General features: G+C 51.1%; 1 protein-coding gene across 1 annotated transcript in view; it reads right to left on the reverse strand.

The window, feature by feature from the left end:
* MGMT (O-6-methylguanine-DNA methyltransferase) overlaps window positions 1–16,058 on the reverse strand; it is a gene marked incomplete at its 3' end in the record, with an annotated part of 283,790 nt that extends 267,732 nt beyond the window's left edge. Inside the window, exon 1 of the mRNA XM_082854858.1 lies at window positions 15,977–16,058. The remainder of the gene's footprint in view (window positions 1–15,976) is intronic.
* Between the last annotated feature and the right edge of the window lie 474 nt (window positions 16,059–16,532).

Consider the following 16,532-nt stretch of genomic DNA (forward strand, 5'->3'; position numbering starts at 1 on the left):
AGAATGTAAGGGGAAACAGACAAATCTCCAGTATCGCTGGGGATTTCAACACTCCTTTCTTGTAATTTATAGAACAGGGAAGCAGAAAAGCAATAAGAAGATACAGCACTTGAACATCAGCAACAAACCTGACCCAATTACCATTTACAAGAGCACTCCACACAAAAGCCACAGAATATACACTCTTTCCAAGTGCACGCAATCATTCACCAAGATAGATCGCATTCTGGGCCATAAAACAACTCTCAATAAACTTAGGAGGACTGAAGTCATAAGAAGTATGTCCTCTGACCACAAGGTAAGTAAACTGGAGATCAATAACAGAGTGGTATTGGGAAAGTCCCCAAATATTTGGCAATGGAATGACACACTTCTAAATAACCCATGCATTAATGAAGAAATCACAAGGGAAATTGGAAAACACATCACACTGAATGAAAACGAAACCCTGACACAGCAATCTGTGGGATGCAGCCAAAGCAGTGCTTAGAGAGAATTTTTAGCACTGGATATTAATATGAGAAAGACAAAAGGACTCCAGCTTCCACCTTAAACTACAAAAAAAGCAAACTAAACCCAAAGTAAGCAGAAAGCAGGGAAAATGAAGATAAGAGCAGAACTCAGTAAAAGGGGAAAAAAGAGAGAAAAATCAATGGTAACAAAAGCTGGATCTTTGAAAACTAAATTGATAAACCTCCAGTCAGACCAATTAGGGGAAAAAAGGAGAGAAGATGATTACCAATATCAGCAATAAATGCAAAGGCATGATTTAAAGTCCCACAAACATTAAAAGGACAGGAAAAGAAAATTAAAATATCTTTAGACCAATAAATTCAACAACTTAGATGAAACGGCCAAATTCCTTGGAAAACACAAATTATCAAAAATCACTGAAGGAGAAATAAATGACTTTAATAACCCTCTATCTACTAAAGAAACTGAATTCGTAGTTAATATCCATCCCATATAGAAAACTCCACACCAAAATGGCTTCACTGGTAAACCCTGTTAAACATTTAAAGAGGAAACAATACTAAGATTACATAAACTATTCCAGAAAATAAAAGGCCTTGTTTTATGAGTAGGATCGCCCTAACACCAAACCAGAAAGACATGTGGAGAAAAGAAACCTACAGATCAATATCCCATATGCCCAGACACACAAATCCTCAGAAATATTAAACTGAATCCAGCAATACATGAAAATAAGAATACATCAAGCCCAGGTGGGGGTTACCCAGGAATGCAAACTTGGTTTAACATACGGAAACCAGTGTGTATAACTCACCACAGCAATAACACGAGAGAGAAGAACTTCCTCAATCTGATAAGAGGCACCTACAAAAACATACAGCAGGGCTTCCCTGGTGGCGCAGTGGTTGAGAGTCCACCTGCCAATGCGGGGGACACGGGTTCATGCCCCAGTCCGGGAAGATCCCATATGCCGCGGAGCAGCTGGGCCCGTGAGCCATGGCTGCTGAGCCTGCGCGTCCGGAGCCTGTGCTCCACAACGGGAGAGGCCACGACAGTGAGAGGCCCATGCACTGCAAAAAAAAAAAAAAAATACAGCAAACATCACACTTAACTGGTGAAAGACGATGATACAAAAGCAATGGTGAGTAAAACTGCCGAAAACCGAGACAGACAGCAGCACCAAACTATCCAGGGTTTCGTCCTATCCTTCCCCACCATAAACTCACCGTTAAAAAAAAAAAAAACAATTTAAGAAAGTCCTGATGAAACTATCAAAATCAAACTTGTGACCTTTATTCAATCTCGGCCCTTCTGTGCCCAAACGGCAAGTACAACAGGGCACTTCTGCTGCAAAACAAGAACGATGGTTGTCTGGGGGTGGGGGGCACTCTTATGATTATTACAGATTTGAGAGGAACTGGCGACCGTTTCATGAGACAAGAGCTTTACACGTGTGAATGACTTAATCACCTACGGTTATTCAGATATTTTCTCAAAAATAAACAGGGGGTCTGGGCACCGCCGGGGCACCTGGAGCCACTCCCCCCAACCCCGGGAACCAAGGGACAGCTGTGTTCATGTTTTCTTCTGATTTCAAGAGAAGTTGAAACATGTCCGGGGGCCCCGGGGGCCGGCCTCCCAGGCCTGGTGCAGAATGTGGCGCTGGCCCAGCGGCAGGGCAGCCCCGAGGGTGAGGGGAGGCACCTTCCGGTTTCCAGACGTCCTGTCCAGAGCCACCCACTGACCGGACTTGGCTGTTAGGGACGGGGACCTGGTACAGAGGAGATGAGCTGCCTCTGGACAGGCTCAAACAGTGATGGCCGTGTCCAGCACGGACTGGATCCCTGAGTCACTGAGTGGCACGGCTGCGGGCTGCCTCTCGCTGGACTTCGTCTGAGCGAGAGTAAATCCGTACCACATTAAAAAATAAACAAATAAGCAAAGTGAGGCTGTCACTGTAACACAACTGACAGTATTTGTTGTTAATGATAAAATGAGAGCTTTCAAGCTGATGGTCAGAACTTTGGGAAACTTGTATCCACCAGCATGGCTTGACAACCTCCAGTTCGAAGACTTTTCTAAGGAGAAAGGTGGTGACATGACAGATTTTTAATACTGTATTATGAAACATGTCAACATTTGGAAGATCTGTATAATTCAGCAAACCAAAATTTTCCAAAGGACCAATGAATGCTGTTACAAAAATCAAAGTACAAGCTACACAGTGGATTTTCGTGTAATGGAGAATAGAAAGTTCACACTCAGGGCTCACACTCCACACTGCATGAACCTTCGAGAAACTACCACCTGTCAAGTTCTGATGTGGTGTCAAAGAAGACTTTCCACAGTTAGTTGAAGAGGCTATGAAGTGTCTCTCCCCTTTCCAGTTACTTATTGGTGCGAAGCCAAAACACAACCTATTGCAATAGATTGAACTCAAAAGCAGCTACGAGAATCTAGCTGCCTTCTACCCATCCAGTCATTTAAAACGTTTAAAAAAAGGTAAACCAATACCACTCACCTCACTAATTGTTTTTTTATGTAAAATATAGTTACTTCTCATTTAAAATGTGTTATTTGTATTAAAATGTTTACTGTTGCTTAAATGAATAAATATTTTTTAAAATTTTCAATGTTAACTTTCAATGTTGTTTTGATATATCACTCTAGAATCTCTAATAAGTTTTTAGAGTGCAAAAAGTCTCTGAGCCCAAACAGTGAAAGGAACACAGGCGTGGAGGGAAGAGTCCTGAGACCTCACCCTGCCCTACCCCACCTGCTATCGCCGTCCCGGAAACCCAGGGCCTTTCAGGACCCAATCCCGCACCTGCAAAGCTGGGGAAGAAAAGAGGTGCACACCTGTATCCCCATCTGGCATCCAGAGCACGACCAGAGGGACATGAGGGCCCCGTGTGCTGTCACAGGGAAACACCCACTTTCCCATCTTTTTACAATAAATGCTCACTACCACCTCGACCATGACCTGCACAAAAGTTTCCACACAAATCTGATTAAGTCTCTCCAGGAGACTTCCTCATAAAGCACCCTAGAGAACTTATCACTATTTCGGCTTAAAGCTGGAAACAAGAGGAGGGGAGGAAGAAACAATCCTTTGCTGTAGCAAGTCAGTGTGGGAATATGAAAACATTTAAAACACACTGGATTTTTGGTCAAGATGAAAGACACCCCCGCCTCCCCCAACAAAAAAAATCAAGCAATCTATTCTAATTGGGTTCCCATGGTAACTGTACAATTGGGATTTTCAATATAACATCCCAAAGGCCCAGGGCACACTTGTAAAATATACTTCAAACAGCCTGAATTGTCTTCACATTAGAGCACTCCCAGGAAGATCAATCACTGCACACCCCCACCCTGACCACTGGTGGTGGGAGACCTTAGTGGCACTTGCCACACTAACATAGGTCATGTAAGGAACACAACACACCACAATAACTGTATAAAACTAATCTTATGCTTGAGATTCATCAAATCTGTTCTGGTAACAAACCAATACTTCTGTTGCCACAGAATCACGTTTACGAAAATATAAGAAATAGAGCCCAACTGCACACCGCACCATTACGCCCCTCTTATTGATTTCAGGGATAAACAGAATCAATCACTAATAATTACATTATAAGATGGGCCTCAAGGTCAATCGTATTCTTAGACTCTCAGTATGGAATTAAACAAACATAGCTATGCTGATAAACAAATAAATAAAACATAACTGAGAATACAAATCCACATTTCAAATGTTAACAGCACGATACAAAGCACAGAACACAACCTCACCCAGGACTCCAGCCTCTCCTGCCTGGACCACAACACCCCTCCCTGCCACTGCTGGGTCCCCCAAAGAGGATTCGAGGGCATGGTGGTGGCCACACGGTAAGGGCACAGAGGGTCAGAGCTCAGAGATGGCAAGATCCATTAGGTAAAAGTTTACACCTTGAGTTTTCTTTGCAACAATCCCCAAAATACCCACGTATCCGATACATTCTGCAGAGGCACAATACGAAGCGCGACACATGGAGAACTGGTGACTTGGGCAGAAGTAAATGTAAACCTCCTGTCTTTATTATATCTCCCCATCAGTGGCCACAGATGTAATGTAGGCCAATTTGGTGCAAGTGTGGGCCAGCAAGCTTCCAGTGAGAAGTGTCTTGCTAAGTTCCCAACTCAAGAGAGACGTCCAAAAGTCCTCAGAGACATCTTAGCATGAAAAGTAGCAAACTGCACAGTACTTAGAGTTCCTTCTAGTGTCCAACAAATGACCCCATGCTGCTCCTTGATCCAGAAAGGAGTAGAGAATGAACTGACCAGTATCAAGAGGGAAAAAAAAAAAAAAATCAACCAACCAACAGAAACTCCCAGGTGACAAGTGGAGGCTACCTGCTGGCTCCATAACCCCTCCTCATGCTTAAGAAGCCCCGTCCGCCAGTGTTTACTCAGGCCCACATCTCCTCCCCTCCTCCCCATTTCCCTCAGGGCCTGGGGCCTCAACAGCTTTCCAGCATGTCCACCCAGTGCCAGGACAACACCAGGCCTGTCTATGGTGCCCTGGCCCTCTGGGTGTCTCTTGGCCCACCTGCTAAATCTCCTTTCTGCAACCTCTGAGGACCCTGGTAATAAGCCTTAGGTTCCTGTTCATTCTGTTTTCGTTTACGCCTATACACCTTTTGGGGTGCTAAGAGCTAAGCCTGAGAACAGTGCTGGATGTTTTTGTTTGTTTTGTTTTTTTTTTTGCGGTACACGTGCCTCTCACTGTTGTGGCCTCTCCCGTTGCGGAGCACAGGCTCCGGACGCGCAGACTCAGCGGCCATGGCTCACGGGCCCAGCCGCTCCGCGGCATGTGGGATCTTCCCGGACCGGGGCACAAACCCGCGTCCCCTGCATCGGCAGGACTCTCAACCACTGTGCCACCAGGGAAGCCCACAGTGCTGTTTCTGAGCACTGTCTGATTACAAAGTTATCTTTATCTCCAAATTCCAACTTCATACATAAACCCCTCATGAGCTTTGTGCTTCTGAAATAACTGTAGTCTGCACCTCACCTTCTATTGGCCAGCTTGGGCTGCTGTAACAGAATATCACACACCAAATGGCTTAAAGGACAGAAATTAATTTTCTCACAGCTCTGGAGGCTGGCTAGTCCAAGACCAAGGTTCCAGCTGACTGCGTTTCTGCGGAGGCCTTTCTTCCCGGCTTGCAGGCAGCCACCTGCTTCCTGTGCCTTCACATACTAAAGATCTCTCCCTCCTTTTCTTATAAGGCCACCAACCCTAAGGTGGATTAGGGCCCCACCTTAAAACCTCATTTATGCTTAATTACCTTCTAAAGGCCCCATCTCCAAATACAGTCACATTGGGGGTTAGGCTTCAACATATGAATTTCAGGGGGCACGTTCAGTCCACAGCAACCTGCGTTCTGCAGCCTCTGCTGGGCCTTCCATCAGGTGTGAGCCCCACACCAGGCCATGGAGAGTTTCCAATTCAGAAAGCCAGCATGAAGAGACAAAAACAATACAAGTAAAGCAGAAACCCGAGTGTAAGGGTGAGGAGACATTATGCGGGCTGAAGAGGCTCCCAAGAAGGCTGCAACAGGCGAAGGATTCAGAGACAGCTTGGGAGCACAGAGTGTCTGTGTTTGGGCTGAATCAGAGAAGGATCCCTAGGTGAGAGTAGGGGGTGCTCTGGGGCCTCTGAGAGTGAAGAGCTGATGCACAGGTATCTAGAGAAGGTGCCGGAACAAATGTGGAAGCCGTGGGGCTGAAAGTGGCGTCAACGTGAGCCTCACAGGCTCATTTCATTCGGGACCCGCGTAGGAAAGAGGGGTCACCTTGGAGCACCTCTAGACCCCTGCCTGCAACAGGAGGAGGAAGGGGCACGCTCCTGTTTGTGTCTGCCTGAGTGCTGAGCTTGCAGCGCCCTTGCGGGTGGGGCGGGCACTCCTCAGGGACAGAGCAGGGAGACTATGTGGGGCGCACGAGGGAAAAGCAACCGAGGTCGCTGAGGCTGGGGCCAGGCAGCTCCTCCATCAGCTGCGCAGGGGTATGGGATGGGGAGTTCTCACCGTCTAAACCCAGAGCCCACATGGACTTTGTTCTGCACCCCAAGAGGCAGCCTCGAATCCGAGCGCTGAACAGAGCCGGCCTGGCCCCGTGCAGAGGCGGTACGCGCGCGGTCTCCAACAGGTGGCCCTCCAGACAAGGGAAGCTCCGGGCGGCCTGGAGGCAGTGGCCCGCCGTCCTGAGTCCTGCTGACCAAGCGCAGGGTAGCAGTGAGCACCCGACCATCACAACAGAGCAGGCACCCGTGCAGCCACTTATTGGACACGGATTTCCAATAAGTAGCTGGGAGTTGCCACGTGAATGCCAGGGCATGACTGAAGCACATGAAATAGCTGCTTCCAAGTCTGAAACCACTGGAAACACTTATTTCTGGACAATACAGAAGAGTAACTGACCTTTCCCAGAATCCACCTTGCCTGGATCGTCATGATAGCGGCAAAGAGCGAAAGCACCTCAGGCCCAATGAGGGTTTCCGAGCAAGAAACCTCAACATACAGAAGAGAACATCACTGAGGACATCAGAACCAGAACCTCTGGAGGCTTTTCTGGCCTGACAAACAGTCCAGAGAATGCTACGAGGACAGCAACGGGGAACTCGGTCCAGAGGGAAATAACAGAGGCTCTGGGGAATGTTCTCATTACACTCACGGCAAAAATAAACAAATTAAAAAAAAAATCTAAGAGAAAGTCTTTAAAGCCCATACTTTATTAGGGAAAAAAAGAAAAAGAAAACTAGTGATTGTGACTCAGGGCCCAAGTCCATCCAGCCAGTGGTGGGGCGACAGCGAGGATGTCATCCCCGACCCAGGACTGAGCGTGTCTGGGGGGACCCACCCTCCCCAGCGTCAGCCCTGAAAGTCCTGCGTCCCAGTAAACTGCTGGTCACCCAGGACAGACAGAACGCACTGCTCTCTGGGAGCCTGTCCTCCTGGAGGGAGAAGGCGACCACAACGGTGGTCGATCGTGGCCAAGAGGGTGTTGAATTTTAGGAATATTTACTTAATGTTAGAACCGGCATTTTGGTTCTAAGTAACGGCTCCTGCAACAAATTTCGAAAGCCACTTGCCTGGTGCGGCCTCCCTCTGGTGACCCACCCCGCAGGCTGGCCTCCTCCCCACCAGCACCTGCGCCCAGGGCGGCCTGCAGACTGATGGTCCCACGTCGGTACGGGCCCGGCAGTCAGCAAGCAGCCGCCTCAACTGGCCATGCATCTGACTCGACAGCTTAATCTGATAACACAGTGGTGACTGAAACATTCTTCTGCACAATAAAGAAGAGCACACATGGGCTTTTCGTGGGATAGCTGGCTAAATTCACCAGCTTTTGGAAATACATCATTTCTGTGCCTCGCCCTTTATTCTAGGAACTTCCACTGGAGTGTGAAAAGCCTCACGGGGAAGGGTCGCCGCCCACTCCTGGGATGCCCGCTCGGGACCACATGTTCTCCTCCAGTTCCCTGCACCCCCAGCACCGTCCCTGCTGTCGTGGTGAAGCCAGGCAACAAGCACGGCACATGGACACTTCGGGGCGAGTCGGGCAGCGGGCACTGTCCCCCGCCCCCCTCGCACTCGCCCACCGGGACCACTGGGGACCATTGGGGCGCCTCCCTCCCCAGCCGCCGCCTGTTGTCCCTCAAGGCAGGCGCGCCACTGCTCGGCCAGCCCAGCTTTTTGAGGTGTGCATCTGAGAAGCAGCACACGCTTTATTGGTAACGTGCGTTGTGATGTGCCTGTACACCCAAAACTTGACAGTTTTCCCGTAAAGATCCTGAGACTACCTGCAGGAAGGCGCAGGTAACCCCGCGGGGCGCGGGCTGGGGCTGCGGAGGCCTGTTCCTGAGCCTCGCGCCTCCCGCTGCCACTCCTGCCCGAATGAAGCGGCGCAACAAGCCAGTCTCCCCGCTTCGGAACCCAAATGCCAGGCCCGGCAGAGAGGGGTGACTCCCGCTCAAGCCAGGGTCTCCCCACAAGCCCTCCCGGAGGACTGCTTTTACGGGAATTAAAAGCCCACAGAGCAGGGTTTCCCTGGTGGCACAGTGGTTGAGAGTCCGCCTGCCGATGCAGGGGACACGGGTTCGTGCCCCGGTCCGGGAGGATCCCACATGCCGCAGAGCGGCTGGGCCCGTGAGCCATGGCCACTGAGCCTGCGCGTCCGGAGCCTGTGCTCCGCAACGGGAGAGGCCACAACAGTGAGAGGCACGCGTAACGCAAAAAAAAAAAGCCCGCAGACCAGACACTGGCTCCTTTCTCATTCACAGAGGAGTCCCTAACTCAGGCCTCTCCCGGCTCCCACCCTCACCCCCATGCTCCCCACCGGAAAGCCCCCGGACGGCCCGCAGCCCCACGTGACAGCACCTCCCCAGGTGTGACTGCTCACGCTGGGCTGCCTGCTGCCACCTCCCCCTCCTCCCCCTCCTCCTTCCTCCCCCTCGCCCAGCCCCGTGCAGGTCAGCCCAGGCAGCGTGCACCGGAAGCGCTGCCGGCCCGCCGTCCTGCACCCACCGAGCGCCCCAGCGCAGCACTCGAGGTTTGCAGGCTTCCTGTCTGGACCCTCACACATCCCAATGCGCCACCGGAGCCGCTGACAGGTCCCCAGCCGCATCCTGGCGTCCACACTCCCGCTGCTCAGGCCCCCTGGGGAAGCCTTACCACCTCCGCACAGGTGCTCCGCCCAGCCCTCCCACCGCGACAGGAGCAGGTGGCAGGGACCCGGCGAGGGCTGTGCCTCGGGTCCTAAAACAGAGCCCAGCACGCGGACGCCCCTCCTCCGGTATCCGCACCACCAACCTGCCGCCCCCGGCCGCCTGCACGAAGGGCCACCACACACGGGACAGCCTCGCCGGCACCGTGCCCCTTGCACTCGGCCCTCCCCTGGGGCAGGCTGCACACCAGGAGGGGGCGGGGCCCCTTCAGCCAGGGACAGGCTTGGGTGCGCTGCTTTTCCCGCAATGCAGAGGACCATGCTCGCCCACACTGGTGTCCAGAAAGCATAACCGAACATACAGGTAATGCATTTCTTTACGCCACTTCTCGTCCTCAAAGGACTTCTGACAGTGTCCCTGCTTCCCCACCAAAGGTGGCACGCATGGTGCGTGGGGAAAGCCGGCGCTAGTGACAAATAAACCCAGGCTGAAAACTCCTACCCCAGTGGTTTGTGCAGGTCGCTCACTCCCAGGCAGCCTCCTCACATGCAAACAAAGACCCTGAGTGTCCCCCTCAGCAGGCGACCTCGAGAATTCCCTAGGACAGACTGGGTAAAGCCTCCAGCAAGGCCTTCAATAAATGTTAGTATCAGCAGTATCATTACTGCACTGACCAGAACCTCCTGGAATGTAACTCTACCAGGCTGAACCTGAGTGATATGAGGGTAAAGAGACCCCGAAATAAGGCCCATTTCCACATACACACAAAAATTATTTCAGATCTTCTAATTCTGACAAAGCTCACCTAATGGACCACATTACCCCTCACTACTGCGACTCCCTCTCACACAGGAAAACACTGTCATATGCTGGTGTCGCTGCTGGTTCCTGGCCACTGCCATAGTGTCGGGTCCTCCAGGAAGTTCTTTCATTTTAACCGACGATTAAGGTCAGGCCTCCCAGAGACAAGTGACTCGGGACTGGGAACACATACGTGCTAAGCCTACGTACCCGCGCTAGGCCCACCCAGCACAAGCTGGCCATCAGCATGGCACACCTGGACACAGAACTCTGCCACCCGAGCGGGAAGCTCCTTGAGACCAGCCACTTCAGTGGCTCCCAAATCATCCACTGTAAAAAAAACTAGAAACAGGCAGCTGGGCAAAGCACCTCCTTAGAGACAAAAGGCATTTCAGAGACCTGGCCAATCAGCCCTAGGCTTCATGATGCTCCAGGCGAAACGAAGGTCTGCGCCACATGGAATCACAGTCACGGGAGGTGGAGCCCAACTGAGACCCCGTCCCTAGTCTTGCCTCCACCAGAAACAGTTTTGTGACTGAGTTAACAAATGTCAACTATTATTATTATTATTCAGGGCTCACCATGGGGGGGCCCGGGTCGATTCCCCAAATGGGATTCTCTCCCAGTAGCTCACAATAGCCCTGTGAACAGCAATGCCGTTTTCCTGATTTTTGGAGAAACGAAGTCTCGGTAAAGGTTAAGTGACTTCACTTGAGATCACAGATAGTAATTAAGGAGCCAGGTCCAAACTGAGTCCGTCTTGTTCCCAGAGGCTGGAACCTTAACCCTGCGTATACCACCCCAAATGAGGGCGTGGATAGTGTTAAATCTGTAAAACTAGGATGCTGATTGGATGGGGTGGGGTATAGGGACAAGGATGCTGGCTGGATGAGGGGAAAACGAGGATGCTAACTGGACTGAAGAGAAACAAGGATACTGACTGTACTGGAGGGAAAACAAGGATCCTGGTCAGTTCCTCACCCTTTTTCCAGTTAGTCTCATCCTTCTATGAGACTATGGTTCCAAATTAAAATTTCTATCTAGGCAGTGCTTCATACTTCACAAAATAGTCATCTATTACCTTCTGTGCTTACACTTATCCAGGTAGAGTAAGTGTGATCACTGCCATCCCACAGCTGAGGAGGCAGCTAGGGGTTTACAGCTGCCCAAAGCACCCAGCTAGTAAACGGCATCACCAGAATCCCTCCCACAACGGGCACCTCATAAATAAAAACTCAGTTCAGCTTCCCCAAAATGTATTTGGTTGCATATATGAAAGTTAACCCTCACCTGACACCGTGAAAATGCTTCTACCCAGACAGAGAAAAAGCAAGACCAGCCATTCAAAGGGAAAGATGGGCGTGAAAGATAATATGGCTGTCCATGCTTAACGTTTGTTTGTAAAACTAACGCCAAAGTTGTGGTAACATCTGCACGTTCTGTCATAACCACAAGACCGAAAACTATAACGCGGGGATAACATGTCGGGTTTGCAGCTCGAAGAGATTCACGTGTCTCTGAGGAGTTACAAAACCATACACAGATCCATAAGCACAGGCGCCTCAGAACAACAACACCGGCTGAGGATGGACCCACGTGGGAGGGGAACTCGGAGCTTGTGTGGATTGGAGAGCTCTCCTCAGGCAACCCGAAGCCTGCCCTGGAGATGCTCAAACATTAGGGTCCCCTGGAGCGCTTGCAAAGACACAGGTCCCCGGGTTCTGACCCAGTAGGTCTGGCAAGTGGCGCTATAATCTTCCTTTTAACCAGCACACTCAGTAATTCTGACACCAGCAGGGTTCAGACCACCTTCTGAGAAACTGTTCTGCTATAGCTCGCGAGTATCCCACTTCAAGGAGAGCAACGGGGCCCGCGTTTCAGTGGTGGCTCTTACTTATAACACCGACAAGTGGGCCAGATCAGAAGGGGACACCCTCGGCCCCTACTTATAGTCCTTTTTTGGGGGGTAAAAACAAATGAGAAATACCTACCAGTTATTTATTAAAGTTCAACATTAAAATGTCCCATCCCATATTTTGCCCTGAGATTCAATTCACTCTCTCCATCCATCCAGAAACCTCTGAACATCCAGGGCTGGAATTGCCCAATCTGTCAATAAAGTCAGAGTTTTCTAAACTATCATCCACATGACTCAATTTGTCAGTAAAAACTGCCACCAGCGCTGTGCTTGCAGAAAAATGTCCATAAATGCATTACTGCAACTGGCAGATGGATGTCTATAATAAAAACAAATAGATTTGACAAGTGCCGGCTTTTACGAGTCCTGCCATTGGTGGACCGCACATTCAGTCTCACCCGCAGACTTCTGGGAATGGGCAACAGACCTCGGGTTAGATACTCTGCTGACTTCACAAGTGTTACAGGTAGGAAATTATTCTAACGAGAAAATTTTCCAAGGAAGAGAGTGAACGTACTAGGCATTTATAGCTCTCTCACAATTCCTTTCACAGTTACACACATACACACATGACAACAAGTTGAACAACCCTAAGAAAATGTTTCTGTAGAATTTTTAACTGGTTTTTATCACAGCTGCATCACAGGCCAAATGAGTTTACTCCAGGTTGGGGGAGGGGGAGGGTACAAGGGGACACGAGGCCTGGAGACCCCCACTCCTCTGCTAAGCCCCCAGTCTAACTGAAAACCACCTGTGGTATCAGAAACAAGTGTCAGCATTTAGCACGTGGCCAAGGATGTCACTGCCGTGTCAGTGGCCCCTGGGGCAGCCTATTTATTTAGTTGTTTAGCTGGAGCAGACATCAGGAGGATGGCAGCCACAGACTAGCTTAACTGCCAGGGATTTCGAGCACTTTGGCAAGACACTGTCTGTGACCAATTCACACGTAAGCCACATCTGCCAAAACCACTTTGATTCCTTCAAAGTTTACAAAAGGTCACAAAAATGATTTATTCCTCTTCTTAGGCAATTCATTTTAACAGTGATATAAAGGAGTAGGTCATTCACTGTACCCCATATACTCTTTTTTTTTTAAATAAATTTATGTATTTATTTTTGGCTGTGTCGGGTCTTTGTTGTGGTGCACGGGTTTTCTCACTGTCACGGCTTCTCTTGTTGCGGAGCACAGGCTCCAGGTGCGCAGGCTTCAGTAGCTGTGGCACGTGGGCTCAGTAGTTGTGGCTCGCGGGCTCTAGAGCGCAGGCTCAGTAGTTGTGGCTCGCGGGCTTAGTTGCTCCGCGGCATGTGGGATCTTCCCGGGCCAGGACTCAAACACGTGTCCCTTGCATTGGCAGGCAGATTCTTAACCACTGCGCCACCAGGGAAGCCACCATATATTCTTTACATGGTTTCCCCAAGCCCTGCGGCCCTCCTCGATAAGCTCTTTATTACTGTTAATTTTTTAAAGAAAATTTAAAAGAAAACTAGACTATTTCTTCCCACTGACCAGCAGATAATGCAGCCGTTACCCAAATGCCACAGAGCACACATCTCGCAGTATTTTGCCTCTAACAGCGGATGTCCAACTTTCATCTACCTATGCCCAAGAAAGGCCTCCAGAGCTAACGGGATGGGAAAACCGATGTCAGCCAAAGGGAGACAAGCCATCCCGCACAGTCAAACCTCCCTCCCCCTCCCAGATAAACCACACACACTTTCAAACCAAGAATGGGCAATGGATTGGTTCATTTATGAAAAGGCCACTCTCACCCAATGGTATTATATTGTAGTTTATACGTCTTTGATGTTTAAATCTTCAGGTTTCCTTTAAATAATATTCTGTGATAAGACCCCAACCTCTTTCAGAAACTACCAGAAACTACCCAGGAAACAGAGGGTCTGGGAGGACTGTGACAGGAGCCAAAGGAGCTCAGGGCCTTTCAGGGACCAGGAGCCTCAGAGACGACACAGGATGTCAAAAACCTCAAGGAAAGTGGGTCTAGAAGAGGAACTTCACCCTGGGGCCATGGAGGGAGGTGGGGTCAGAGCCAAGTGTGAAAACAAACCTGGCAATAATGTTAACAGATGACTATGGGAAAAGAGAATTCAGAAAGCACTGTTCTGCTTCCTTCTTTTCCTACCAAGGAGAATATACTACAAAACTGAAAAGGGCATTGATGCCCAAAAAGGGGGAGTTGAAATACGAGAGTCTTGGTTTGAATCACTGGCTTCTAAATGTCTGTCCTCTGCAAAATAAGAATAAAGGCAATTTAGCAAGTTTATTTTATTAAAAAATAAGAAGAAGAGTAAACTGTTTGGGGTTCCTGAGAAAGCAAGAGAAGAGGCCTGGAGGAGAAAGTCCACAGGAACGCCAGGGAAGTCGCGTTCCTCCTCAGGCCCTCCTTCCGCCGCCTTCCCTGAAGGAAGGATGGATGGTCCCTGAGTGAGACATCTGTAAGGGAAGCCGTGGAAGAGCAGGTCTGAGTGGAAGATAAGGCCCAGGTGAGGCTCGACGGATAATCCAAGCAAGACCAAAACAGAGAGAAAAAGAAAGGTTTAAGAACCGCCGCAGCTGGGCACGGGTAAGATGTTAACCACGGTGTCCACACCTGGGGCTTTATTTCTTTAAACCTTGCTCTCCAACAGTGAGGCCTTTTTAAAGCAGCATCTAATGACATTAGTTAAATCTAGTCTGTGTAATACAGATTTATTTTAATGAAAAGAATATTCACCTAGAAAAGTACCTTCGTGTAGTTCTGCCCTTGAGGCCTGGTTCACCCAGCCCCAGACTGTAACAGACACCACTCTCCCACTCAAATCCTAACTCAAAACAAGAACCCAAGCAGAAATGAAACGCCTGCCAGCGCAAGGCCAGCTCTCCTTTGCAACTTGCAGGCTCTGGACCTGAGCAAGGGCGCACCTGGCGTGAACTGTCTCATGGGACAAGGTCCGAGTTAACTCGATATTAACCACCAGCTGGCGGTGGGGGATGGAATGGAAAGGGCGGCCCTGACATCATTTTCTTAAAGTTGTTTACCCCCATGGCGGGCTAAGCTTCCTTGTGTCCTTTTCACCTGAGTGTCTTCTCCACCGGGGACTCATGAAAGCAACACCACCCCCCACCCCATCAGGTCTCGGGATGGGGAGATGTAGAGGAGGGCCTGGCTTAGCTACTTTAAGGGCTCACAGTTAACTGGCCAGTCTAATCCTTAGCTTTTCGTGTTCTGCTGCTAACAGCTGCGGTGACCCCTATCCGGACAAATCAGTCCCCCCCTGCTTGATGACCAGCCACTTAACCAAGAAAAGGCTGTGCTCACATGTACAAAATGTGCTTCCAGAACAAGGTCAGCTACTGAGCTGAGGCACAGAGAACAAACACCATTCTGAGATTCAGGAAACGATGAGCCCAGGGAGTGAAGAATACCGTTTAGAACTGCTCTACAGCGCTATCACCGACTTGGGAATTACGGCGCCCAGGGTAAGTGGCTCTCACACTCCCCTTGTTTACATGTTGCTGTCTACGAAGGCGATTAGGGCATAATGTATACCAACATCTGATGAGGACGCCAGAACGCGGCCCTCCTCTCACCCTGTCTCAAGCATGAGGCCATGGGGGGTTCTGCACAAGGGGTCTGCTAAGGGCCTGCTGCTAGGCAGGCCCGGACTACGGGCTTCTGGAAGCTTCCTGGAAACAGAAGGCAGAGGACCGGCCCCCTTGGCGCTGGTCAGCAGTGCAGGGCAGGAGGGCGTCGAAGGTGTTGACCAACTAGAGGTTCGGCGGAAGCGGCCACAACTCCCAGGCCAGGCCAGGCCACTGTCATCCAACTTGGCCGAGGAACCCCCAGGCTGGGAGAAGGCTGGCTACACCTGGGCATACCTGGTCACACTTGGGACCCACAAGGGTCAGCTGGGGGGATGGTCAGAGCGGGCCCCACCACGATGGCAAGGTGGGGTAGAGAGCGCTCAGAAGACCACTGGGGGCTGGACTGCCCCAAGGGCTCCAGACGCCTGCTCTCCCCAGGGAGAGCCCCGAACTTTGGCGGGAGAAAGGCAACCCAGACACTCACCGCGCTGCCCAAACCGCCGACCGACAGGAGCTGCAAGCGCAGGGACGCGCAGAGCTGAGTAAGCGCGTGAAGCCCGGGAAAGTCCGTGGCGCGGGGGCGGGGCCGAGGTTTGTGGGCGGGGCCTGACGTACGGCTCCCGGGGCCCACACGCACCGGGACGTGGCGGAAGCGCGGCCGGGAGGCGCAGAGGCGGGGCCGAGCCGAGGTTCGGGGGCGGGGCCCAGAGTGGGAAGGGACCTGGATGTGAGGGCCGCGGGGCCAGACGCGCGGGGGCGGGGCCTAGGCTAGTGGGGCGGGGCCGAGGATGGGCACCGCCTCCCCGCCGGCGCACGCTCGCCCAGGTCGGAGCATGCCCAGTGCGGCGGCGCCGGGGTCCACCGCGCTCTGCGCAGGTTCGCTGGACGTGTGGCGCTGCCTGGCGCGTCTTTTGCAGGACCCCGGCCCGGCCCTCTCCGGCCTCGGCGCCAGGGCCCTGCGCTCCTTTGCAAGCCCTTCCTACCCGCACGAGCTGGGCCGCGCCCTTCCCGCCCCCTCTGTTTACCAACTGTCAGCACCG

This window comes from Leucopleurus acutus (genome assembly GCF_964270905.1).
Source record: "Leucopleurus acutus genome assembly, chromosome: 14".
Classification (NCBI taxonomy): domain Eukaryota; kingdom Metazoa; phylum Chordata; class Mammalia; order Artiodactyla; family Delphinidae; genus Leucopleurus; species Leucopleurus acutus.